The 26,362-nt window shown below is 45.8% G+C and overlaps 1 protein-coding gene and 2 non-coding genes across 3 annotated transcripts in view; 2 read left to right on the top strand and 1 right to left on the bottom strand.

Moving 5' to 3' along the window:
• Positions 1–26,362, bottom strand: part of LOC126235388 (uncharacterized) — a 221,999-nt gene that overhangs the window by 38,471 nt on the left and 157,166 nt on the right. The window lies entirely within an intron of this gene.
• On the top strand, positions 18,592–18,666 carry Trnas-cga (transfer RNA serine (anticodon CGA)). The gene has a single exon. It is a non-coding gene; the product is annotated as a tRNA-Ser (tRNA).
• Positions 19,191–19,265, top strand: Trnas-cga (transfer RNA serine (anticodon CGA)). Its single transcript has one exon. It is a non-coding gene; the product is annotated as a tRNA-Ser (tRNA).

Raw genomic sequence — 26,362 nt, 5'->3', positions numbered from 1 at the left:
CATACTCGATGGGATTTAAGTCGGGGGAACGGGCAGAGCAGTCCATTCGCCAAACATCCTCTGGTTCCAAGAGCTCTTCCACCTGCGCAGTTCATTGCGGTCGCGAATTTCCGTCCGTAAAAACAATGTCAGTACCGAATACACCCCTGAGAAGATGCACGCACGGAAGGTTTACAGTGTAACAATAGCGCTGACCGCTGAGTTTACTGCGTTCAAAGATTTGGAGGTCAGTACACCCGCGCAACATTAAGCTTCCCCACAACATAACAACTGGAATACAAAAACGATTACGTTCGATAATGTTCCTGGGTGCATTACGTGTTCCCACCTCTCGCCATATGAGGATACGTCCAGTATCGTCAAAAGGGAGGTAGACTTAACGAAACTTCACTAACGGTCGACGAATGCAGTGGGCGATAGAAGTGTTTGTAAACACTATGTATCTACCAAAATATGCGGTGTATGTTAGAAGTCTGTTCTCTGATTAAGCTGAAGTGCTCAGTGATACATATTTACGTGTGCGACGACAGAAATGTGGTGGAAATGCATTAAGTGACAAATCTGAAGCGCTCAATTATGCAAGTTTGTGTGTGAAATGATGTGAATGCGGCGAAAAGTACAAACGTTGTCTGCTGGACGAAAACTACGAGAAGAAGTACTCCAAACCGACATTTCACGATAACTAATCAGTACAAAACGCAGTACATGTTGTAATGAAAGCATGGAAGCCGTCTGACGATGAATCGTAATGATTCGATACCGGTAACTGTACCTTTTGAATAAAGGAAGTTAAAAGAAAACATTTTGTTCTGCATTAACCTTCTGTACCGGAATATACTAAAATACTATGCAAATTTCCAGCTTCCGTGCCTATTGTCGCCTAGGGTAAAATATTATAGGCCCCCTCAAGTTCCTCTTCAAATTTCTTCTTCATAATTTACGTATCGAACCCGCTACTGAGATCATCTATAGAATCTTCTGGTGTCCCCGGTTAGCTGAACATTGGTCGGAAATGTCGAAAATGAAGAATAAATTTCAGGAGAACATTACGCGGCCTAACAACACAGAATATCTTAGCTACCATGAAAAGATAATATGAGTTACACTTGTACACTGCCTGACAAAAAAAGTAGAGCACCTAGAAAACATGATCGGATGTCACTTTTTACAGGCACGCACCGTTGACAGGCAGCTAAGTGATTTAAGTTGCAATTCTCTGTGACAGATTGAACAGCCAATAAAGTGCATTAGCGCTGTTCCTATTTAGAGTTGTTACCAGGTGTAGCAGAGTGTAAAAAGGGGCTTCAACAGTGTCAGAGGTGGAACGAGCACTGTGAAGGAGAAGAAGATTTCGCGTACCCGTCAGAGACAGCGTTATCAGCACGTTGTAGAGTTTGAAAGGGGCCTTATTGTGGGTGTCCATTAGGCCGGCTGGTCGAATCGTGGGCTACCCGTATTTCTGAGGCATTCAGACATTACAGTGGCCCGATGTTAGGCTGCATGGAAACGTAACGAGTCGTCAGCCATCGGAGAACAATTAATGGAGTCCATGCAACATTCCGTGTCATCCTGCCCCGTTGGTTAGAGGTTAGCAGCAACCGGACTAGGGAATTATTGTTCTATCCGTGTCGAACGGTCTTGCGACCAGGAAGCATGGACTGCTGATGAACGTCGTCGCGCTGTGTTCAGCGATCAGTCGTGATTCTGCTCTACCCGAGAGAACTATTCTTCCAATGTTTTGAAGAGACAGCGATGTTACTCCTGGTGCATGGGGTGCCGCAGGACATGACTTCACGCCACGGCTGGTAGTGACTGAGGGAGCTATGATGGATCAACGGTACATCATGGACATCCTGCGTCCTCATGTGTTGTTACTTCTCATGCGGCAGTATTGTGGTGCCATTTTTCAGTAGGACAATGCTCGCCTACAAGAGGCATGTATCTCTATGAACTGTCTGAGTGATGCTGATGTCCATCTGTGGTCAGGAGGAACCCCAAATGTGCCCCCGATAGAAGATGTCTGGGACCAGCTGGAATGTCAACTCTGTCCCAGTGTCAGTATCCAAGATATCAGGGACCAGTTATAACGGTTGTGGGCCGGCTTGCCTCAAGAGAGGATGGAGCATCATTATGACACCATCATCAACAGTACCAGTGCATGCATCCAGGTCACAGGTGATGCAATTTAAACTGATAATTTCTCATGGCATACTTACAAAATGTCTGTAAACTGGGTGCACTAGCAGTAGACAACAACATAACGCGCATGGGCAGAAAATGACGACATTTGCCCATCAAAGAGCTCTGTTTCAGTTGCGGAACGGGCGTCATGTTTATTGTTGGATAATAGATACCTGAAAGTGTTCACTGGACAAGACAGAGCTTTGATAACAAAAAACTGAGAGCTCTCGTTGGTCCAGACAGAGGACAGTACAGGGGCCATCACAAATTCCTCTCCTGAGCTAACCTCTTCATCTCAGAGTAGCACTTGTACCCTTAGTCATTTGTTGCATGTATTCCAATCTTTGTCTTCCCCTACAGCTCCCTCCAGTACCATAGAGGTTAATCGCCGATGTCTTAACAAATGTCCTATCTTTCTGTCCCTTCTGTCAGACTTTTTCCGTATGTCTCTTTCTTCGCCGATTCTGCGGAGAACCTCATCATTCCTCACCTTACCTGACCACCTAATTTTCAACTCTCTTCTGTAGCATCACATCTCGGCGCTTTTATTCTTTTCCATGATTTACCACCATACAATGCTGTGCTCCAAAAGTACATTTTCAGAAATTTCTTTCTGAAATTAAGACCTATGTTTGATACTAATAAACTTCTCTTGGCCAGTAACGCCCTTTTGCCAGTACTAGTCTGCTTTCTACGTCATCCTTGCTCCGTCAGTGAGCGGTTACATTGCTCCCTAGGTATCAGAATTCCTAAACTTCATCTACTTCGTGATCACCAATGTTTTCATTGTCACAGTGTTTCGTAAGTATGCGCTTGAACGTCGGAAAAGACGATGTAGCTCGAGAGCAACGAAAGCAGATAAAAAAATAATTTGCTTGAAAGGACGTAAAATCCGAGTTGCCGCACAAAATGAGGGAAAATGCCTGACCGCATGTTTGCAGAACGCCAGGGAAGAAAAGAGGCTTGTATTTATATAGGCCACTTTATTTTTATTTACACGTCAAGTTCCGTAGGACCAAATTGTTGACTATATTCGTGGGCTGAAGCTTTTTAAATTCTTCTGTAACTTCTCTCCACTACGGTCATGAATAATAGCGATAAGTATTTCAGAAACATTGTTGTTAGACGCTTGGTCTAATCCAGCCCAGATGCAACCACCTCATGTACGACATACTTTGCCTTGGGACGTTGCCACCTCTTCCACGTACTGTGAAACTATTCATCGCTAGATGAGACGAATACAATTGTCCTGCATGAAAATGGGTCACACTAATCTACTAGAGTTAATATCTGACTGCTGATGTTCCATGTGCCTATTATTCATTAATAACTAACACCCAGGGAAATGAACTGCATCCATACTCCGAAAACCGTTGTGAAATGCATGGCAGGGAGCAGCTACCATGGTAATGGTTGTTAGGTCTTCTTTCAGTTTTTTTCTTGTATGGAGCACGGGAAAAGTGATTGATTGAACACCTCTTTGCACGCTGTAATACATTATGTGATCAAGAGTATCCGGACATCTGGCTGAAAATGACTTACAAGTTCGTGGCGCCTTCCGTCGGTAATTCTAGAATTCAATACGGTGTTGGCCCACACTTAGCCTTGATGACAGCTTCCACTCTCGCAGGCATGCGTTCAATCAGGTGCTGGTAGGTTTCGTGGGAAATGGTAGCCCATTCTTCATGGAGTGCTACACTGAGGAGAGGTATCGATGTCGCTTTGTGAGGCCTGGCACGAAGTCGGCGTTCCTAAACATCCCAAAGGTGTACTGTAGGATTCAAGTCAGGACTCTGTGCAGGCCAGTCGACTACGGGGATGTTATTGTCGTGTAACCACTCCGCCACAGGCCGTGCATTATGAACAGGTGGTCGATCGTGTTAAAAGATGCAATCGCTATCCCCGAATTGCTCTTCAACAGTGGGAAGCAAGAAGGTGCTTAAAACATCAATGTAGGCCTGTGATGTGATAGTGCCACGCAATACGACAAGTGGTGCAAGCCCCCTCCATGAAAAACCCAACCACACCATAACACCACCGCCTCCTAATTTCACTGTTGGCACTACGCACGCTGGCAGATGACGTTCATCGGGCATTCGCCATACCCACACCCTGCCATCGGATGCCCACCTTGTGTACCGTGATTCGTCACTCCACACAACCTTTGTCCACTGTTCAATCGTCCAAGGTTTAAGCTCCTTACACCAAGTGATGCGTCGTTTGGGCTTTAGCGGCGTGATGTGTGAGCAGCCGCTCGACCATGAAATCGAAGTTTTCTCATCTCCCACTTAACAGTCATAGTACTTGCAGTAGATACTGATGAAGTTTGGAATTCCTGTGTGATGGCCTGGATAGGCCTGCCTCTTACACATTACGACCCTCTTCAGCTGTCGGTGGTCTCTGTCAGTCAGCAGACGAGGTCGGCCCGTACCCTTTTGTGCTGTACGTGTCCCTTCACGTTTCCACTTCTCTATCACATAGGAAACAGTGGACCTAGGAATCTTTAGGAGTGTGGAAATCTCGCGTACAGACGTGTGACACAAGTGACATCCAGTCACCTGACCACGTTCGAAGACCGTGAGTTCCGCAGTGCGCCCCATTCTGCTCTCTCACAATGTCTAATGATGAGGTCGCTGATATTGAGTACCTGGCAGTAGGGGAGGGGGGGGGGGACCACAATGCACCTAATATGAAAAACGTGTTTTTGGGGGTGTCCGGATACCTTTGATCACATAGTGTATGTCTTATTTTGTCTTCGGGAACCCTATGGGATCGACACGTGTGGGGTTAATGATGTAAAGCTGGTTCTTAAAACTTTGTAACACATATTTTCAAGAGTTTACTAGTTCAGTTTTTTCAGCGTCTCAGAAACGTACTCCCACTGATGATCAAGCTTGTGGCGATGGTGCCCTTTTGTATATACCAGATTGCATTTCCCCAGTATTCCACCAATGAACCGAAGTCTGCCACCTTCTTTACTTATAATTGAGCCTACGTGAACGTTCTATTTAATATCACAACAAAATTTTAATACCCATATATTTATATGAGCTGATCTACTCCCGCTGTGACTCATTGATAGTTTGGTCCTACGATACAAGGTTTTTACATTTCTGAACATTTAAAGTACGTTGCCAATCTGTGCAACACTTTGAAATCTTATCAAGATCTGTCTAAATATTTGTGCAGCTTTTGTCGGACAGAACTCATCATCTACAGATATACTGAGGTTGCTATTAACATTGTCTGCAAAGTCATTAATACACAGCGTAAACAGCAAGGTTACAAACACTCTTCCCTGGGGCATTCTTGAAGTTACTTCTATATCTGTCGATGACTCTCCATCCAGGATAACCTGCTACGTCCTCTCTAGAAAAAAATCATCAGTTCAGTCACAAACTTCGCTTGATAGCTCATGCGATCGTTATGATAGTAAGTGTACGTGCGATACTATGTCAAATGTTTTCAGTAGTCAAGAAATGCACTGCCTGAGTGGCTTGATCCATGGTTTTCGGGATGTCATATGAGAAAAGCGCCAGCTGCGAGCGATATTTTCGCAATCCATGCTGTGTGGCATGGAGGATGTCCTGTGTTCGAGACAGATCGTTACATTTGAGCTCATATTCTGCAACAAATGGATTTCAAAGATATTGGACGGTAGTTTTGTGGATCGCTTCTGCTACCTTCTTGTAGGCGGGTGTGACCTGTGCTTTATTTGTTCAAGGGATCTATAGTGTCTTACAATGAAAAAAAAAAAATACTATCTCAGCTGAAAATTCGGTATAGAATATCTTTGGTGTTCCATCGGGCCATGGAAAGTTGATCAGTTTTAACGATTTCAGCTGTTTTTCAACGCCAGTGGCACTATCTGTTTCACACATTTTTGTAGTGGTTCGAGGATTACTGTTAAGAGATTATTGTTACTGTTATGGTCATAATATTACGTAAATCTGCAGGCTTTCGTGGCCAAATTCACTGAAAGTAAAATCCTCTAAGTTGTTAGGCCACTTCGTGTTCTTCTCTAGTCTGTTGTTACATAATCAACGTTTCAACCCTTCTGCTGGGTTCTATCCAGAATCTTGCGGTGTTCTCAGCTGTTCAGCTGTTCAGCTGTTCAGCTAACCGGTGACACTAGATCACGAAAAAGACAGAAACTTTCTAAAGCCAAGATTGCATAAATATTTCTTTATTTACAAGCAATCGATTTCAACAGACTTCACTGTCATCTTCAGGTCTTCAAAAATTTATGTTATAAAATGAGTTCATTACGAGTTGGACTTCACGCCAAGTTGTTATGTACATAAAATGTAGCTCATAATGCAAGGGTTCGTCATAAATAGAACATATTAAAGCAAGAAAATTTTAGCAAGTAACACAGATCGTTTCTTATAATTTCTCGTCATGAGGAAATTCATCCACCCGAAAAAGATCTCACTGAGGAGCAGACTGTGTAAGAAGAAACTGGAGAGGAACATAACGTGGCCTAACAACGTGGAAATTCCTACCTTCAAGGACATAATGCTGTTTTTAAATGATGGTTTCTGATTGAAAGATATAACTACTATAGACTTAACCTGTATTTTAAGATAGTAATTAATGTTGCATAGGGTACCTCGTATGAATTTGAAGGTCACCCAAAACAGAAAATTTTTGTATAAATAAAAGATATTTTATTATTAAAGCTTGAATGAGTTGCGCTGAAGTGTATTACTTTAATTAACTTGAGTTCAGTTTGCCACACTTCGATATACGTATTGTTAGTAATGAAGAAATTTAATTATTGTAATTCAGCTCCGCACGAATGACTTTCCCAATATGTGTTTAACGTAATCCGTCACTCCATAAATGAAGCCCAGAGTGGGCCCAGAAGGCAGTTCACGAAGCGCTGTTGCGTGAACTTATAGATCATGTGATGGGAGCAGACTATGCAATATTTCTCCATCAAGCACTTCGCGAATGGATCGAATGGATGCGGTAAGGGGGTTTAGGTTGGCTGCAGAGGGTTACAGTGTTTTTCCGTCTTTCTACACGTCATTGAAGTGGTTTGTACTACTATGAAGTACACCCCACCGTGCACGGTACGGCGGATACCAATAAAGCTGCAGTGCCAACGCAAGATGCCGCTAGTACAGGGGTTCGACAAAAATGTGGAAACACCGTGAGTAATACATGCTTCAACAGAAATGCAGACGTAACCAAGCCTATAGGTTACCCACGAACGTCACATACGCAATGTCCTCAATACTTTACAAGTATCGGGCGAGGTCAGGACAGTGCACTTTGTAGTTGAGCGCATTATGTCGGAGATAAGCGAAACCGAACTTAGAGAATTTGTCGGTGCTCGTATGGTCGGTGCTTTCATAACCTAGGTAGCCGACATGTTCGGTCTTTCGAGAAGTATCGTATCGAAGATTTATACCGCATACAGAGAAAGTCAAAAACCATCATCCGCTAAGTCACAACACGGACGTAAGTGTGTGCCGAATGATCACGACAGACGGCCGTGGTAGAGGACTGAGACGAATAATAAGGGGAGAACAGTTGCAAAAGGTCACTGTAGAACTGAAAGTCGGTCTCGTGAACCCTGTCAACACCCAAACAACACGTAGGGAGCTCCATAAGCACCGAGTTGCTGGGCGAGCTGGAATTCCAAAACAACTCATTAGTAATTCAATTGCCCGCAACAGGAAAACGTGGTGCCGAACCAATAAAACTTGGACTATGTAGCAGTGGAAGAGAGTCATTCGGTCGGATAAGTCTTGTTTCACACTTTCTTCCAACTTTTTGCCGAGTTTACACCACGAGAGTGACACAAGGTGGGGATTCGATGATGATTTGGGCAGCCGTATCGTGGTTTCCCAAGGCCAACATTGTCATTCTGCATGGTAGCATTGCTGCCAAGAATTATGTGACCATTTTGTCTGGTCAAGTCCGTCCCCTAGTACAATGTTTGTTCTCCTGTGATGATGGTGCGTTCCAAGGCGACAGGGCACCTGTTCAGAAAGTTCACATCGTTCAGGACTGGTTTTGTGAGCACGAGGATAAATTGTCGGTTCTCCAATGGCTATCCCATCTCGATATTGTTAAGTTTCTGTGGTCTACTTTGGAGAGAAGGATGCGTGATCGCAGTCTGCCTCCACCATCGTTACTTACACTTGCCACTATTTTGCATGAAGAACGGTATAACATCATTTATTATGCATTCCGAGAGGACTGGAAGCTATTTTGAGTCCTATTGGGTTCGCTACACCGTTTAGGCTCAAAATTGGCTCTGAGCACTATGGGACTTAACATCTGAGGTCATCAGTTCCCTAGAACTTAGAACTACTTAAACCTAACAAACCTAAGGACATCACACACATCCATGCCCGAGGCAGGATTCGAACCTGCGACCGTAGCGGTCACGCGGTTCCAGACTGAAGCGCCTAGAACCGCGCGGCCACACCGGCCGGCCACCGTTTAGGGACGCTAATGTTTGTCTTATTGATATTTCCATAGTTTTGTCTGAGTCGCGGTCCGGCTCGTGTTTGTGCAGTTGACAGATTGGCGTCGTGTGTTCGGATCGTGATCTCTCCTTTTCTTAGTTCGTTCACTGGCGCCACTACGTTTGCTCGCTTTGTCTGTCCGTGAGTGGCAGCAGCGCTGTTTATCGATAGCGAGTACTGTGGTACTACCTTTGGAGCGACCTCTAGTATTTCCGAGTCGTCGTGTGTCTGGGAGTTCTGTGGGGACGGAGCAGCGGTGCAGTCCGACAGCGCCAGTACTCGCCGAGGGAGCTGGCGATATACGCACTGCCCGATGTAAGTATGTGGTCGTGAGAGTGCACGACCACGTCGAGGTCCGGATTCATCGAGTTTATGTTGAATGGATCGTTATATTCGAGTAGTGCAACTTTCACTTGTGTGCGTATCCGTCCGTCGAAGTGACCTCATGCCATCAAGCTGTCAGTTGGCGGTTTTATAGTCCGACGTTTCCCTTGCCAGACTTGATGGGCAACAACCGATGGTTGGTCGTTCTGTCAGTCGTCTCAGTGGACGACGTGTATCTGGTCTTTCGACCGTTTCTGTGTTCTTAGCGTTCATGTCTACGTGCAGTTCGTCTCGCTTCCCACGCCCGGGTTCCCGGGTTCGATTCCCGGCGGGGGTCAGGGATTTTCTCTGCCTCGTGATGTCTGGGTGTTGTGTGATGTCCTTAGGTTAGTTAGGTTTAAGTAGTTCTAAGTTCTAGGGGACTGATGACCATAGATGTTAAGTCCCATAGTGCTCAGAGCCATGTTACGTGCAGTTCGTCTTGTTGCTGTACAGTGACTGTTTTAGTATTGTTTGAGTTGTTTTGTCGAATTGTCATTTGTGGTTCCATGTGCATCTAGTCAGATTTTGAATAGGCAGTTTGAGCTTAATCCTGTCTGCGTACTAAGATTTGGTGGAGCCAACTTCTGTAATTAAATGCTTGTCATTTGACGATGCTAACTGTCATTCTATCGTGGTATTGGTGGATTTTGCGAGTGTGTTGCGCGGCGTTTAAGCTGTCCCTAGTTTGAGTTGCCATCCCGTTAAGTGAGCATAACTCTTGGCTGCCTGTCTCACCGCTTACGGAGCTGCAGGGACTTTTCTCAGGTCGATCATTAGAGCACTGTCTGTGGATCACTCCCTTCTCTGTTCGATCTGATTGTGTCAATTGTTTAAAAATAATATTTTGTTTAAATTAATTCTTATTGCTTGTGGCCTTCAGCTGACAAATAATTTGAATTCTTCTTAATAAGGCCTTCAGCCCTCAGTGTAGCTTGTGTTAGTCAATTTTTTTTAAATTATTGTTTTAAAAAATGATTTTGGTATTTTCAACTTGTAATTGTCTTCCTAATTTGTGATTCAGGCCTCAGCCGTTAATTGTTCTGAAGAATTGCTCGTGGCCTTCAGCTGACAAATAATTTGAATTCTTTCTTAATACGGCTTTCAGCCGTCAGTGTAGCTTGTGTTACAGTCAATTTTTTTAAATGATTGTTTTTTAAAAAAAGTTGTTTCCTTAAATAAAGTGTATTTGCTTACTATGCAACCAACGGTAACTGATTAGGCCCCGTCCACTCCTTTTCCTGTTTTCCCTAAGTCCCAAGTCTCATTGCCTATCCTCTGTATAGGCTTAAGAGCGAAAAAGGAGTGATGCAGGTAAAACGCAAGTAGCCCATGAGCCCAGTGCCAACAACGAGCAAAGTTGTCCACCTGTCCCCTAGAGGCTAGACGAGGCGTTGCAGGAGAGCGCCGGTGTTCGTAGCGTTCACCGACCTCGCGGAGTCCACAGGCAGCCAGCCGACTTGAGCGTTCATGCGTTGCGACACGCCCCCTAGCTTCGGGCCTACAGCAAGTGCTGCACCGCCAGCGGCGGCGAAGGAAACACGCTAGATGGCTCGGAAATTGCTGTAGCTGCACAAGCCAGAGGCAGACTAACGCCGAATCACTCGACCTCTGATGGCTTCCCTGCGGCCACAGACACTATTACGCTCACTCGGCGCTGCTGATTGCCACTTTGGAACATAATTTATTCCGGACGAGGAACGATCAAGGGAAGCCGACATCGTCTTCCTCTGAAGTACACTGACTGGCCAAAAGTCATGTGATGACGATCGTCAGTGGCTGAAGACTAAGCAGTGCTTTTATCTACACCAGTTTCTGAATGAAATGGGCTCCAAACAGCCTGCATTCAAAAAGGCGGCGATCTGACTTACGGCATTCAGCTTGAGTTTCTTCCGGAGAATAAAGTGTTCAAGCAGCTTACGGGAACGTAGCCGGCTGATGTCTTCGACAATCGCCGATATGTTGACGTACGCACGTTCTATCACTTCTAAGGCAAAACTGCACCGAGAGAGAGCTGTGCAAGGAAATTTAATACGTTGGTGGGCGAAACTTAGAGATGAAAGTAACTTTTGCATACACCCTCATACTGCGAGAGGGGGAAGCACGAAAATTATCGTCTTGTTGGTAGAGGTGTATGGTGTGTGGACATATAATGTTGCGCGGGTGTACTGACCTCCAGGTCTAAAAACTGTACTCTCACCAGTCACCGATATTGTGGCACTTCTGTGCGAGGCTTTTCAGCAGACTTTATTTTTTAGATTCTACACGTCAGTCGGTAAAAACGGAACCTCTATAGGAACACTTCGTTGTCCGTCCGTCAGTCTATCTGCCTGTCTGTCTGCTGTCTGTCCCACTGTTAAAAACCAATTTTATCAGGAAAGAGTAGACGTGCCGAGTTGAAATTTATGTCCTAGACTAAGGTCAACGTCCCATTGGCAGTGTAATAAATGTAATCTTAAGTCAATGCAGTTAAAAGATAGGGCCAGTTTGTCACATACACTACTGGCCATTAAAATTGCTACACCACGAAGATGACATGCTACATACGCGAAATTTAACCAACAGGAAGAAGATGCTGTGATATGCAAATGATTAGCTTTTCAGAGCATTCACACACGGTGGCGACACCTACAACGTGCTGACATGAGGAAAGCTTCCAACCGATTTCTCATACACAAAGAGCAGTTGACCGGCGTTGCCTGGTGAAACGTTGTTGTGATGCCTCGTGTAAGGAGGAGAAATGCGTACCATCACGTTTCCGACTTTGAGAAAGGTCGGATTGTAGCCTGTTGCGATTGCGGTTTATCGTATCGCGACACCGCTGCTCGCATTGTTCGAGATCCAATGACTGTTAGCAGAATATGGAATCAGTGGGTTCAGGAGGGTAATACGGAATGCCGTGCTCGATCCCAACGGCCTCGTATCACTAGAAGTCGAAATGACAGGCATGTTATCCGCATGGCTGTAACGGATCGTGCAGCCACTTCTCGATCCCTGAGTCAACAGATGGGGACGTTTGTAAGACAACAACCATCAGCACGAACAGTTCGATGACGTTTGCAGCATCACGGACTATCAGCTTGGAGACCATTGGTGCGGTTACCCTTGACGCTGCATCACAGACAGGAGCGCCTGCGATGGTGTACTCGACGACGAACCTGGGTCACGAATGGCAAAACGTCATTTTTTCGGATGAATCCAGGTTCTGTTTACAGCATCATGATGGTCGCATCCGTGTTTGGCGACGTCGCGGTGAACGTACTTTGGAAGCGTGTATTCGTCATCGCCATACTGGCGTGATGGTATGGGGTGCCATTGGTTACACGTCTAGGTCACCTCTTGTTCGCACTGACGGCACTTTGAATAGTGGACGTTACATTTCAGATGTGTTACGACCCGTGGCTCTACCCTTCATTCTATCCCTGCGAAACCCTACATTTCAGCAGGATAATGCACGACCGCATGTTGCAGGTCCTGTACGGGCCTTTCTGGATACAGAAAATGTTCGACTGCTGCCCTGGCCAGCACATTCTCCAGATGTCTCACCAACTGAAAACGTCTGGTCAATGCTGGCCGAGCAACTGGCTCGTCACAATACGCCAGTCGCTACTCTTTATGAACTGTGGTATCAGGTTGGAGCTGCATGGGCAGCTGTACCTGTACACGCCATCCAAACTCTGACTGAATGCCCAGGCGTATCAAGGCCGTTATTAGGGCCAGAGGTGGTTGTTCTGGGTACTGATTTCTCAGGATCTATACACCCAAATTGCGTGAAAATGTAATGACATGTCAGTTCTAGTATAATGTATTTGTCCAATGAATACCCGTTTATCATCTGCATTTCTTCTTGGTGTAGCAATTTTAATTGCCAGTAGTGTATTTTGATACTCGCAAACTCACTCATCAGAATGTATAGGGTACTTCTCGTTAATCTAGAATAATGAAATTTGTCAAAAAGGAATGTTCCACAGTACAAGTAAAGAACAAAATCCGAAAATCGACAACACGTAATTACATCACACGACTTTTTTTCTCATTCGTTTTTCGACTGCCTGACTGTCCGTTTAAGATCGATTATTCTCAGGAACAGGTACATGAATCAAGCTCCAATTTATGTAGCATACTAAAGTTTATTTTCCCTGCCGCCGTTGGATAAGCAGCTGCCAGCAGAAAGTCGTATACTCCTAGCTCACTCATTTGTTAAATAGTTTAATTCTTAATTTCTTTGCGTGTTTTTGGTACTTGTATTGTTCAAATTCATAAATTTCGGGCGTATTATAGTATTTGAGAGTTGTAGCATCGCGTTTTAGTACCTGAATAGTGTAAAATCGCGTAGTCTCCTTCCGCCGCCAAGCAGTGTGTCAGCAGTGCGCAAGTAGCAGCATTACTGCATTTACTAGGCAATTTGTATTTTAATAACTGTTTAAATTTTGTGTCGATTTGTTTGTGCTCTCTGTAGATTAGTTCAGACGTTCTTTGCACAACAGTTTTTAGCATGGATAGGGACTGCAACTGCAGTGTTCGGATGCAGGCTGAGTTGGCATTCCTTCGCTCCCAGCTTCAGGCAGTGTTGGCTTCGGTCACACAGCTTGAGGCTGTTGCCAATGGGCACCACTGTGGGGGTCCGGATGGGGGTTTGTCGGGGACGGCCAGCTCGTCCCACGCATCCCCCGATCGGACATCGACTGTGGCTGCCCGGGATACTGCCCACATTGAGGCTGATCCCTCACCTGTGGTAGAGTGGGAGGTCGTCTCGAGGTGTGGCAGGGGGCGAAAGACATTCCGGAGGGCTGAAAGGAAGGCCTCTCCAGTTTGTCTGACGAACCGGTTTCAGGCTCTGTCTCCGGCTGATACTGATGTTCGGCCGGAGATGGCTACTTGTCCTGTTCCAGAGGTTGCCCCTCAGTCTGCAAGATCCGGGCAGTCGAAGAGGGTGGGCTTACTGGTAGTTGGGAGCTCCAACGTCAGGCGCGTAATGGGGCCCCTTAGGGTTATGGCAGCAAGAGAGGGGAAGAAAACCAATGTGCACTCCGTGTGCATACCGGGGGGAGTCATTCCAGATGTGGAAAGGGTCCTCCCGGATGCCATGAAGGGTACAGGGTGCACCCATCTGCAGGTGGTCGCTCATGTCGGCACCAATGACGTGTGTCGCTATGGATCGGAGGAAATCCTCTCTGGCTTCCGGCGGCTATCAGATTTGGTGAAGACTGCCAGTCTCGCTAGCGGGATGAAAGCAGAGCTCACCATCTGCAGCATCGTCGACAGGACTGACTGCGGACCTTTGGTACAGAGCCGAGTGGAGGGTCTGAATCAGAGGCTGAGACGGTTCTGCGACCGTGTGGGCTGCATATTCCTCGACTTGCGCCATAGGGTGGTCGGGTTTCGGGTTCCGCTGGATAGGTCAGGAGTCCACTACACGCAGCAAGCGGCTACACGGGTAGCAGGGGTTCTGTGGCGTGGACTGGGCGGTTTTTTTAGGTTAGATGGCCTCGGACAAGTACAGAAAGGGCAACAGCCTCAAAGGGTGCGGGGAAAAGTCAGGACATGCGGGGACCAAGCAGCAATCGGTATTGTAATTGTAAACTGTCGAAGCTGCGTTGGTAAAGTACCGGAACTTCAAGCGCTGATAGAAAGCACTGAAACTGAAATCGTTATAAGTACAGAAAGCTGGCTGAAGCCAGAGATAAATTCAGCCGAAATTTTTACAAAGGCACAGACGGTGTTTCGAAAGGATAGATTGCATGCAACCGGTGGTGGCGTGTTTGTCGCTGTTAGTAGTAGTTTATCCTGTAGTGGATAGTTCCTGTGAAATAATATGGGTGGAGGTTACACTCAACAACCGAGCTAGGTTAATAATTGGCTCCTTTTACCGACCTCCCGACTCAGCAGCATTAGTTGCAGAACAACTGAGAGAAAATTTGGAACACATTGCACATAAATTTTCTCAGTATATTATAGTCTTAGGTTGAGATTTCAATTTACCAGATATAGACTGGGACACTCCGATGTTTAGGACGAGTGTAGGGACAGAGCATCGAGTGACATTATACTGAGTGCACTATCCGAAAATTACCTCGAGCAATTAAACAGAGAACCGACTCGTGGAGATAACATCTTGGACCTACTGATAACAAACAGACCCGAACTTTTCGACTCTGTAAGTGCAGAACAGGGAATCAGTGATCATAAGGCCGTTGCTGCATCCCTGAATATGGAAGTTAATAGGCATATAAAAAAAGGGAGGAAGGTTTATCTGTTTAGCAAGAGTAACAGAAGGCAGATTTCAGACTACCTAACAGATCAAAACGAAAATTTCTGTTCCGACACTGACAATGTTGAGTGTTTATGGAAAAAGTTTAAGGCAATTGTAAAATACGTTTTAGACAGGTACGTGCCGAGTAAAACTCTGAGGGACGGGAAAAACCCACCGTGGTTCAACAACAAAGTTAGGAAGCTGCTGCGAAAGCAAAGAGAGCTTCACTCCAAGTTTAAACGCAGCCAAAACCTCTCAGACCAACAGAACCTAAACGATGTCAAAGTTAGCGTAAGGAGGGCTATGCGTGAAGCGTTCAGTGAATTCGAAAGTAAAATTCTATGTACCGACTTAACAGAAAATCCTAGGAAGTTCTTGTCTTACGTTAAATCAGTAAGTGGCTCAAAACAGCATATCCAGACACTTCAGGATGATGATGGCATTGAAACAGAGGATGACACGCGTAAAGCTGAAATACTAAACACCTTTTTCCAAAGCTGTTTCACAGAGGAAGACCGCACTGCAGTTCCTTCTCTAAATCCTCGCACAAACGAAAAAATGGCTGACATTGAAATAAGTGTCCAAGGAATAGAAAAGCAATTGGAATCACTCAACAGATGAAAGTCCACTGGACCTGACGGGATACCAATTCGATTCTACACAGAGTACGCGAAAGAACTTGCCCCCCTTCTGACAGCCGTGTACCGCAAGTCTCTAGAGGAACGGAAGGTTCCAAATGATTGGAAAAGAGCACAGGTAGTCCCGGTCTTCAAGAAGGGTCGTCGAGCAGATGCGCAAAACTATAGACCTATATCTCTGACGTCGATCTGTTGTAGAATTTTATAACATGTTTTTTGCTCGAGTATCATGTCGTTTTTGGAAACCCAGAATCTACTCTGTAGGAATCAACATGGATTCCGGAAACAGTGATCGTGTGAGACCCAACTCGCTTTATTTGTTCATGAGACCCAGAAAATATTAGATACAGGCTCCCAGGTAGATGCTATTTTCCTTGACTTCAGGAAGGCTTTCAATACAGTTCCGCACTGTCGCCTGATAAACAAAGTAAGAGCCTACGGAATATCAGACCAGCTGTGTGGCTGGATTGAAGAGTTTTTAGCAAACAGAACACAGCATGTTGTTATCAATGGAGAGACGTCTACAGACGTTAAAGTAACCTCTGGCGTGCCACAGAGGAGTGTTATGGGACCATTGCTTTTCACAATATATATAAATGACCTAGCAGATAGTGTCGGAATTTCCATGCGGCTTTTCGCGGATGATGCTGTAGTATACAGAGAAGTTGCAGCATTAGAAAATTGTAGCGAAATGCAGGAAGATCTGCAGCGGATAGGCACTTGGTGCAGGGAGTGGCAACTGACCCTTAACATAGACAAATGTAATGTATTGCGAATACATTGAAAGAAGGATCCTTTATTGTGTGATTATATGATAGCGGAACAAACACTGGTAGCAGTTACTTCTGTAAAATATCTGCGAGTATGCGTGCGGAACGATTTCAAGTGGAATGATCATATAAAATTAATTGTTGGTAAGGCGGGTACCAGTTTGAGATTCATTGGGAGAGTCCTTAGAAAATGTAGTCCATCAACAAAGCAGGTGGCTTACAAAACACTCGTTCGACCTATACTTGAGTATTGCTCAACAGTGTGGGATCCGTACCAGATCGGGTTGACGGAGGAGATAGAGAAGATCCAAAGAAAAGCGGCGCGTTTCGTCACAGGGTTATTTGGTAACCGTGATAGCGTTACGGAGATGTTTAGCAAACTCAAGTGGCAGACTCTGCAAGAGAGGCGCTCTGCATCGCGGTGTAGCTTGCTCGCCAGGTTTCGAGAGGGTGCGTTTCTGGATGAGGTATCGAATATATTGCTTCCCCCTACTTATACCTCCCGAGGAGATCACGAATGTAAAATTAGAGAGATTCGAGCGCGCACGGAGGCTTTCAGACAGTCGTTCTTCCCGCGAACCATACGCGACTGGAACAGAAAAGCGAGGTAATGACAGTGGCACGTAAAGTGCCCTCCGCCACACACCGTTGGGTGGCTTGCGGAGTATAAATGTAGATGTAGATGTAGATGTAGATGTAGGAGGTGCTTAAAATTTAGGCATCCCTCATACGTTGAGTTTCTATGTTGTAGATATCGGGCGTAACTTAGCCAGTAGTGCCCGTTATTCTAAACCATCTTATTCAGACCTGGCCTCATGGACCTGCTCCTTCCGCGGTTTCCCTGTCTGAAGTTTGGTTTTTAACGTAATAGTTGTAATATTGATGTAATGCTCATTTGTTAAATGGTACTTTATTATTTTCCCACGTCAGTATCTTGAATATGTCCAAGAAACTTCCCTGATTGAGCAAATATGTTTTCAGAATTATGTGATTCACTTTGGCCAGTGTTATTGGCCAGTGTTATGAGAAAATTAATTTTTATTTATTTGTATTGAACCTATCTGTATGTTGTTGCTTGAGGCTTTCGCGACGGACATGTTGTATATATGGTTCTCGGGCGAGACGTCGGATGTCATAGTGAAAACTCCACAATATTTCGTCAGCGCAACTGGCCGACATCTTCAGGTGCGACGAACACACTGCTAAGGCAGGACCAGGGCTCCCCATTTATGTCAGTTTTAGGCAGGAAGTGCGCATGCGTGGAGGCGCCAAATTCGATGGCCAATAGCGACGATATCAACTGATAGCTGGAAGGACAGTAACGCCACCTACAGGATGAAGAACCAAAAACTTCGGCGCACGCGCGGAGGCTGCCGCCGCAGCTCTGCGCTGCCATCGGCAGCCCCAGCGACCTCTGTCGGAAGCCGCAAGCAGTACTGCGCGTCCACGTAGGCGCCTTGATTATCCTCCCGTTGTCAACAGAATATTTATGTTGCTGGCGAATCGTCGTCCGTCTTATGACCAAAAGTATTCCTCTCTAGAACGAGATTTTCACTCTGCAGCGGAGTGTGCGCTGATATGAAACTTCCTGGCAGATTAAAACTGTGTGCCCGACCGAGACTCGAACTCGGGACCTTTGCCTTTCGCGGGCAAGTGCTCTACCAACTGAGCTACCGAAGCACGACTCTGCCAGGAAGTTTCATATCAGCGCACACTCCGCTGCAGAGTGAAAATCTCATTCTGGAAACGTCCCCCAGGCTGTGGCTAAGCCATGTCTCCGCAATATCCTTTCTTTCAGGAGTGCTAGTTCTGCAAGTTTCGCAGGAGAGCTTCTGTAAAGTTTGGAAGGTAGGAGACGAGATACTGGCAGAAGTAAAGCTGTGAGACCGGGCGTGAGTCGTGCTTCGGTAGCTCAGTTGGTAGAGCACTTGCCCGCGAAAGGCAAAGGTCCCGAGTTCGAGTCTCGGTCGGGAACACAGTTTTAATCTGCCAGGAAGTTTCATATCAGCGCACACTCCGCTGCAGAGTGAAAATCTCATTCTGGAAACGTCCCCCAGGCTGTGGCTAAGCCATGTCTCCGCAATATCCTTTCTTTCAGGAGTGCTAGTTCTGCAAGTTTCGCAGGAGAGCTTCTGTAAAGTTTGGAAGGTAGGAGACGAGATACTGGCAGAAGTAAAGCTGTGAGACCGGGCGTGAGTCGTGCTTCGGTAGCTCAGTTGGTAGAGCACTTGCCCGCGAAAGGCAAAGGTCCCGAGTTCGAGTCTCGGTCGGGCACACAGTTTTAATCTGCCAGGAAGTTTCATATCAGCGCACACTCCGCTGCAGAGTGAAAATCTCATTCTGGAAACGTCCCCCAGGCTGTGGCTAAGCCATGTCTCCGCAATATCCTTTCTTTCAGGAGTGCTAGTTCTGCAAGTTTCGCAGGAGAGCTTCTGTAAAGTTTGGAAGGTAGGAGACGAGATACTGGCAGAAGTAAAGCTGTGAGACCGGGCGTGAGTCGTGCTTCGGTAGCTCAGTTGGTAGAGCACTTGCCCTCGAAAGGCAAAGGTCCCGAGTTCGAGTCTCGGTCGGGCACACAGTTTTAATCTGCCAGGAAGTTTCATATCAGCGCACACTCCGCTGCAGAGTGAAAATCTCATTCTGGAAACGTCCCCCAGGCTGTGGCTAAGCCATGTCTCCGCAATATCCTTTCTTTCAGGAGTGCTAGTTCTGCAAGTTTCGCAGGAGAGCTTCTGTAAAGTTTGGAAGGTAGGAGACGAGATACTGGCAGAAGTAAAGCTGTGAGACCGGGCGTGAGTCGTGCTTCGGTAGCTCAGTTGGTAGAGCACTTGCCCGCGAAAGGCAAAGGTCCCGAGTTCGAGTCTCGGTCGGGCACACAGTTTTAATCTGCCAGGAAGTTTCATATCAGCGCACACTCCGCTGCAGAGTGAAAATCTCATTCTGGAAACGTCCCCCAGGCTGTGGCTAAGCCATGTCTCCGCAATATCCTTTCTTTCAGGAGTGCTAGTTCTGCAAGTTTCGCAGGAGAGCTTCTGTAAAGTTTGGAAGGTAGGAGACGAGATACTGGCAGAAGTAAAGCTGTGAGACCGGGCGTGAGTCGTGCTTCGGTAGCTCAGTTGGTAGAGCACTTGCCCGCGAAAGGCAAAGGTCCCGAGTTCGAGTCTCGGTCGGGCACACAGTTTTAATCTGCCAGGAAGTTTCACATCAGCGCACACTCCGCTGCAGAGTGAAAATCTCATTCTGGAAACTTCCCCCAGGCTGTGGCTAAGCCATGTCTCCGCAATATCCTTTCTTTCAGGAGTGCTAGTTCTGCAAGTTTCGCAGGAGAGCTTCTGTAAAGTTTGGAAGGTAGGAGACGAGATCCTGGCAGAAGTAAAGCTGTGAGACCGGGCGTGAGTCGTGCTTCGGTAGCTCAGTTGGTAGAGCACTTGCCCGCGAAAGGCAAAGGTCCCGAGTTCGAGTCTCGGTCGGGCACACAGTTTTAATCTGCCAGGAAGTTTCATATCAGCGCACACTCCGCTGCAGAGTGAAAATCTCATTCTGGAAACGTCCCCCAGGCTGTGGCTAAGCCATGTCTCCGCAATATCCTTTCTTTCAGGAGTGCTAGTTCTGCAAGTTTCGCAGGAGAGCTTCTGTAAAGTTTGGAAGGTAGGAGACGAGATACTGGCAGAAGTAAAGCTGTGAGACCGGGCGTGAGTCGTGCTTCGGTAGCTCAGTTGGTAGAGCACTTGCCCGCGAAAGGCAAAGGTCCCGAGTTCGAGTCTCGGTCGGGCACACAGTTTTAATCTGCCAGGAAGTTTCATATCAGCGCACACTCCGCTGCAGAGTGAAAATCTCATTCTGGAAACGTCCCCCAGGCTGTGGCTAAGCCATGTCTCCGCAATATCCTTTCTTTCAGGAGTGCTAGTTCTGCAAGTTTCGCAGGAGAGCTTCTGTAAAGTTTGGAAGGTAGGAGACGAGATACTGGCAGAAGTAAAGCTGTGAGACCGGGCGTGAGTCGTGCTTCGGTAGCTCAGTTGGTAGAGCACTTGCCCGCGAAAGGCAAAGGTCCCGAGTTCGAGTCTCGGTCGGGCACACAGTTTTAATCTGCCAGGAAGTTTCATATCAGCGCACACTCCGCTGCAGAGTGAAAATCTCATTCTGGAAACGTCCCCCAGGCTGTGGCTAAGCCATGTCTCCGCAATATCCTTTCTTTCAGGAGTGCTAGTTCTGCAAGTTTCGCAGGAGAGCTTCTGTAAAGTTTGGAAGGTAGGAGACGAGATACTGGCAGAAGTAAAGCTGTGAGACCGGGCGTGAGTCGTGCTTCGGTAGCTCAGTTGGTAGAGCACTTGCCCGCGAAAGGCAAAGGTCCCGAGTTCGAGTCTCGGTCGGGCACACAGTTTTAATCTGCCAGGAAGTTTCATATCAGCGCACACTCCGCTGCAGAGTGAAAATCTCATTCTGGAAACGTCCCCCAGGCTGTGGCTAAGCCATGTCTCCGCAATATCCTTTCTTTCAGGAGTGCTAGTTCTGCAAGTTTCGCAGGAGAGCTTCTGTAAAGTTTGGAAGGTAGGAGACGAGATACTGGCAGAAGTAAAGCTGTGAGACCGGGCGTGAGTCGTGCTTCGGTAGCTCAGTTGGTAGAGCACTTGCCCGCGAAAGGCAAAGGTCCCGAGTTCGAGTCTCGGTCGGGCACACAGTTTTAATCTGCCAGGAAGTTTCAGTATTCCTCTCTGCTCGAAGCGACTTCAATATGGCCAGTGCTGGATCCAATGCTGAACTAAGCTGAAAGCCCGTGTCTCTGTTTACAAGATTCGTCGAGCTACGTATTTCCACTGCTTCCTTAATAACACTATCCCAGTACGAACTCGTCGATGCGAGAATTTTTGTGTGTAGGTAATTCATAGAATGGTCTGTACTGAGACAAGCTCGGCCACTGCAGACTTTTCTGGTTGCTCCAGACGAGTGTAGCGTCGGTGTTCAGTGCATCTCTCTTCTACAGTGCGACAAGTTTGTCCGATGTACGACATGTCGGAGCTACAAGGAATCTCGTAAACACCGGGTCTTCTTAGGCCAAGGCTGTCCTTAGATGAGCCCAAGAGAGCTCTGAGTTTTGCCGGCGGACGAAAAACACATTTAACTTTATGCCTCTTCAATAGTCTTCCTATTTTTGAAGAGACACCGCCGATGTATGGCAAGATGACCATTCGCCTTTGTTCTTCGCCTTCTTCCACATCCTCACGTTGGGTAACCCGCTTTGGTTGTAAGGCACGGCGAATCTTCCGTTCGGAGTATCCATTTTGTTGGAAAATGGTACGCAGATGGAGTAGCTTATTGGATAAGCTGTCTGAGTCTGATATGGCTCGTGCTCTGTGCACCAACGTCCTCAGTACGCCACTTCGTTGCGAAGGATGGTGACAGCTGGTGGTCTGTAAGTATAAGTCCGTATGTGTTGGTTTACGGTACACTGAGTGACCTAACGTGCCATCTTCTTTTCTCCGTACCAACACGTCCAGGAATGGAAGTTCGCCGTTTTTCCCCATCTCCATCGTGAACTTGATGTTGGGATGAAGCGAGTTAAGATGCCCAAGAAAAACATTCAGCGATGCAATGCCGTGAGGCCAGATAACAAGGTGTCGTCCACATATCGCCAAAAACACGTAGGTTTCAAATCCGACGTCTGGAGCGCTCTCTCCTCGAAGTCTTCCATGAAAAGATTAGCTACAATGGGAGACAGGGGACTACCCATTGCGACGCCGTCAGTCTGTTCAAAGTATTGTCCATTAAATAAAAGGTATGTCGAGGTGAGCACATGTTGGAATAACTCTAAAAGTTCCCCATCCAGCTTCTCGCTAATGAGCAACAACGATTCCTGCAATGGTACACGAGTAAAAAGTGAGACTATGTCAAAACTCACGAGTATATCTGATGGTGCGAGTCGTAAGTTCTTGAGCCGACGAATAAAGTCTTGTGAGTTACGGATATGATGCTCACACTTTCCTACTAAAGGGCTCAATTGCGCTGCTAGATGTTTCGCGAGATTATACGTTGGTGCCCCAATATTACTCACAATAGGCCGCAGTGGCACATTATCCTTGTGAATTTTGGGCAATCCGTACAGCCTGGGAGGTACGGGCGCCTGTGTACGTAGTCTCTTAGCAACCACATCGGAGATCGTGCTGTTTTTGAGGAGCTCCAAAGTTTTCCGCTGAATTTTTGTTGTGGGGTCCTCAAGATGTCGGCCAGTTGCGCTGACGAAATATTGTGGAGTTTTCACTATGACATCCGACGTCTCGCCCGAGATCCATATATACACTATTTGTATATTGTTACCTGTAAAAGTAAATTGAAGAATTTCCATTTTTAAAGTATGTTTGGAAAAATGCTCTATATTTATGGTGGTAAGATGGAGGAAGAGAATCAGAGGAAACGTGTTTTCTCCAGCCGGCCTTCGGTGGTTGATTAAATACGTTTTCAGAATTATGTGATTCACCACTGGCCAGTGTATAAAATATTTATTCTTTTTTTCTGTTTATTTTCATTGAACCTATTTGTGTGTTGTTTACCTGTAAATTTGAATTGAAGAGTTTCCTTTTTTATGTGTGTGTGAAAAATGTTCTATATTTATGATGGTAAGAGAGAATTAGAGAAATCAGAATAATTGTGTTTTTGCCAGGCAGCTGAATTCTAAGATCTATATGTGCAATAAAATATTGTTGGGCTCGTGTGAAGTAACAAATGACTTGTGATAAATGGCCTGCACTTTCGCATGCCCGTTTAGTTGTTCCTTTATCCTGGGGCGTCCACTGACATTTCAAAAAAGACAGGCTGTTTTTCGGACGAGATTTGCTTTCTCAAACCTTGCTGAGTTGTGGACAGAAGTTTTTCCATCTCAAGGAAATTTATTATATTCGAATTGAGAACAAGAATTCTGCAGCAAACCGATATTAAGTACTTTGGTCCGTAATTTTGCTGGTCAGTTATTTTACTCTTCTTATATGCAGGAGTCCCTGCGCCTTTTTCCAGTCACTTGGGACTTTGCACAGGGTGAGAGATTCGCGATAAATGGGTCAATGTTGTAGAGTACTCATTGTAAAACAGGTTTGGGATTCCATCCCGACATGGTGACTTATTTGTTTTCAACTCTATCATTTGCTTCTCTACGCCAGGGATGACTATTACTATGTCCTCCATATGGGAATTTGTGGGATGGTCAGGCGACCGTATGTTTGTATGATTCTCCCGCGTGAACGATTTCTTAAATGAAAAATTTATAACTTCAGCTTTCTTTTGCTGTGTTCTGTTACGACACCAAACTGGTCAACGAGTAACTGGATAGAAGTCATCGACCCGCTTGGCGGTTTTACGTAGGACCAGAATTTTCTTGGGTTTCTGGTAGGATCTTTTGCTCTCGGTCCTGAGAAATATTTGTTCGCGACAAATTTCCCGGGAGAGCAGTAAATAATGGAACTGTGTTACGAATACTTCGACAGTTTACTGATAAAATTTTGACAATCTTAGTATCTGCTCTGAACGCGATCTGATTTCGCTAACTGCGCATCGACTGGCGAGTGTTCACCAGAAAACCTCGAACTAACAACCAGAGTACTACTGTACAAGTAGTCTGCTACCCGAATAGCTGCTTCCTTTATGTAGTACACCCCTGACTTATCAAGGCAGCCCCTAACCACATTAAGACAGGATATTGTAAACTTTAAATGAATCGTACAACTAAAAAACTTGCGGAAGAGATGCCAACAGCACGAGGACAGAGAAAAAATGGCTCTGAGCACTATGGGACGTAACATCTGAGGTCATCAGTCTCCTAGAACTTAGAACTAATTAAACCTAACTAACCTAAGGACATCACACACATCCATGCCCGAGGCAGGATTCGAACCTGCGACCGTAGCAGTCGCGCGGTTCCGGACTGAAGCGCCTAGAACCGGACAGAGAAAACTGCCAACGTTTTTTTCTAGGTATATGCTATATGAACGAGAAAAGCCATATCTAGGAGGACTAGATTAAAAGGCATGACAACACTGATTAGTCACATGTCGCTGTCCAACCTTTAATAATTGCGTTATGTGTTGTACTGATCGGGAATTTCCGGGAGGAGAACAGCGCAGGTGTAGGTGAAATTCTGTGTTCACCAAAATTCCCCGCTGGTGGGACGAGAGGTGCGTGGCGCTCCCACACGCTGGAGGCTACCTGTGCTTGAAGAGCGGCGTCTCGATATGTTCACAGAACTTTTCGATGGAAGCTGAGCAAGAACCCTAAGAGGTTTTGGCCGTGTGTAAAAGCCGTTTGTGGATCAAAATCATCTACTCATTCACTCAGTGAGCACACTTGCACCTAAAGGGAAGATAACAGAGAGAAGGCCGAAGTACTGAATTTGGTCTTCCGAAATTATCTCACCGCGGAAGATCGTAACCCGGTCCCTCCTTTCAATCGTTATCTTCTTCTTCTGTAGTGGTCAATCCAAGGATTGGTTTTCAACAGCTACAATGGCAGCTTGTCTCCATTCTGTGCGTCTTTCAGCTTTTCTCTTCATTTCTTTATAGGTGTTACATCCCACATCTTTCACGATTTGATCCATGTACCTCAGCGTGGTGTTTCTCTTGGTCTTTTTCCCTCGACATATCCCTCTATGATTGCGTTCAGGAGTCCTTTATGTCTTAATAGATGGCCTGTAAATTGCACTCTTCTTTTAACAATGAAACTCCAGAAGCTTCTCTTTTCACCTGCTCTTTCCAGAATCACTTCGTTTGTGACCTTGTCGATACATTTTATTTTGAGCATGCGTCTATAGCACCACATTTCAAAAGAATTTAGCTTCTGGTCTTCCTCTGTCCCGAGAGTGCATGTTTCACATCCATAGCATGCCACACTCCACACATATGATTTCAAAAATCTTTTCCTGATTTCAAGGCTGATGCTCTTAGATGTTAATATGTTTTTCTTCTTGTTAAAAGCAGCCTTTGCTTGAGCTATTCTGCGTCTCACTTCTGCCTTGCTCCTTCCATCCCTGGTAATATTACTGCCCAGATAAGTAAATTTATCAACTTGTTCAAGCAGTTCATTGCCTACATGACCTTGGACTTTCACTTGATCTTCTTTGTCGCATGCCATTATTTTTGTTTTTGCTTTATTAATTCTCATATTATATTCTTTACCCATAACTTTATCCATTCTATTCAGTAGGACTACAAGATCTTCTTCACTTTCAGCCAGGACAGCTATATCATCGGCATATCTTATCATATCTATTCGTTGGCCATGAATTACTACACCTGTCTATTCGTTATACGAACGTCGAAATGGCAGATATTGAGATAACCGATCGCGGAATAGCAAAACAACTACAATCGCTTGGTAGTAGAAAGGCGTCAGGACCAGATGAGATACCTGTAAGATTCTACAAAAATTATGCGAAAGAACTTGCTCCCCTTCTAGCAGTTATTTATCGTAGATCGCTTGAGCAACGAAGGGTACCTAGCGACTGGAAGAAAGCGCAGGTCATACCCGTTTTTAAGATGGGCCATAGATCATACGCACACAGTTATAGACCTACATGGTTGACGTCAACCTGTTGTAGAAGTATGAAACATGTTTTATGCTCGAGAATTATGACGTTTTTGGAGGATAGAAATCTCCTCTATAAACATCAACATCGATTCTGCAAAAAGAGAT

The sequence above is a fragment of the Schistocerca nitens genome, chromosome 2 (genome assembly GCF_023898315.1).
Source record: "Schistocerca nitens isolate TAMUIC-IGC-003100 chromosome 2, iqSchNite1.1, whole genome shotgun sequence".
NCBI classification, from domain to species: domain Eukaryota; kingdom Metazoa; phylum Arthropoda; class Insecta; order Orthoptera; family Acrididae; genus Schistocerca; species Schistocerca nitens.
This window is presented reverse-complemented; position numbering and strand designations above follow the sequence as displayed.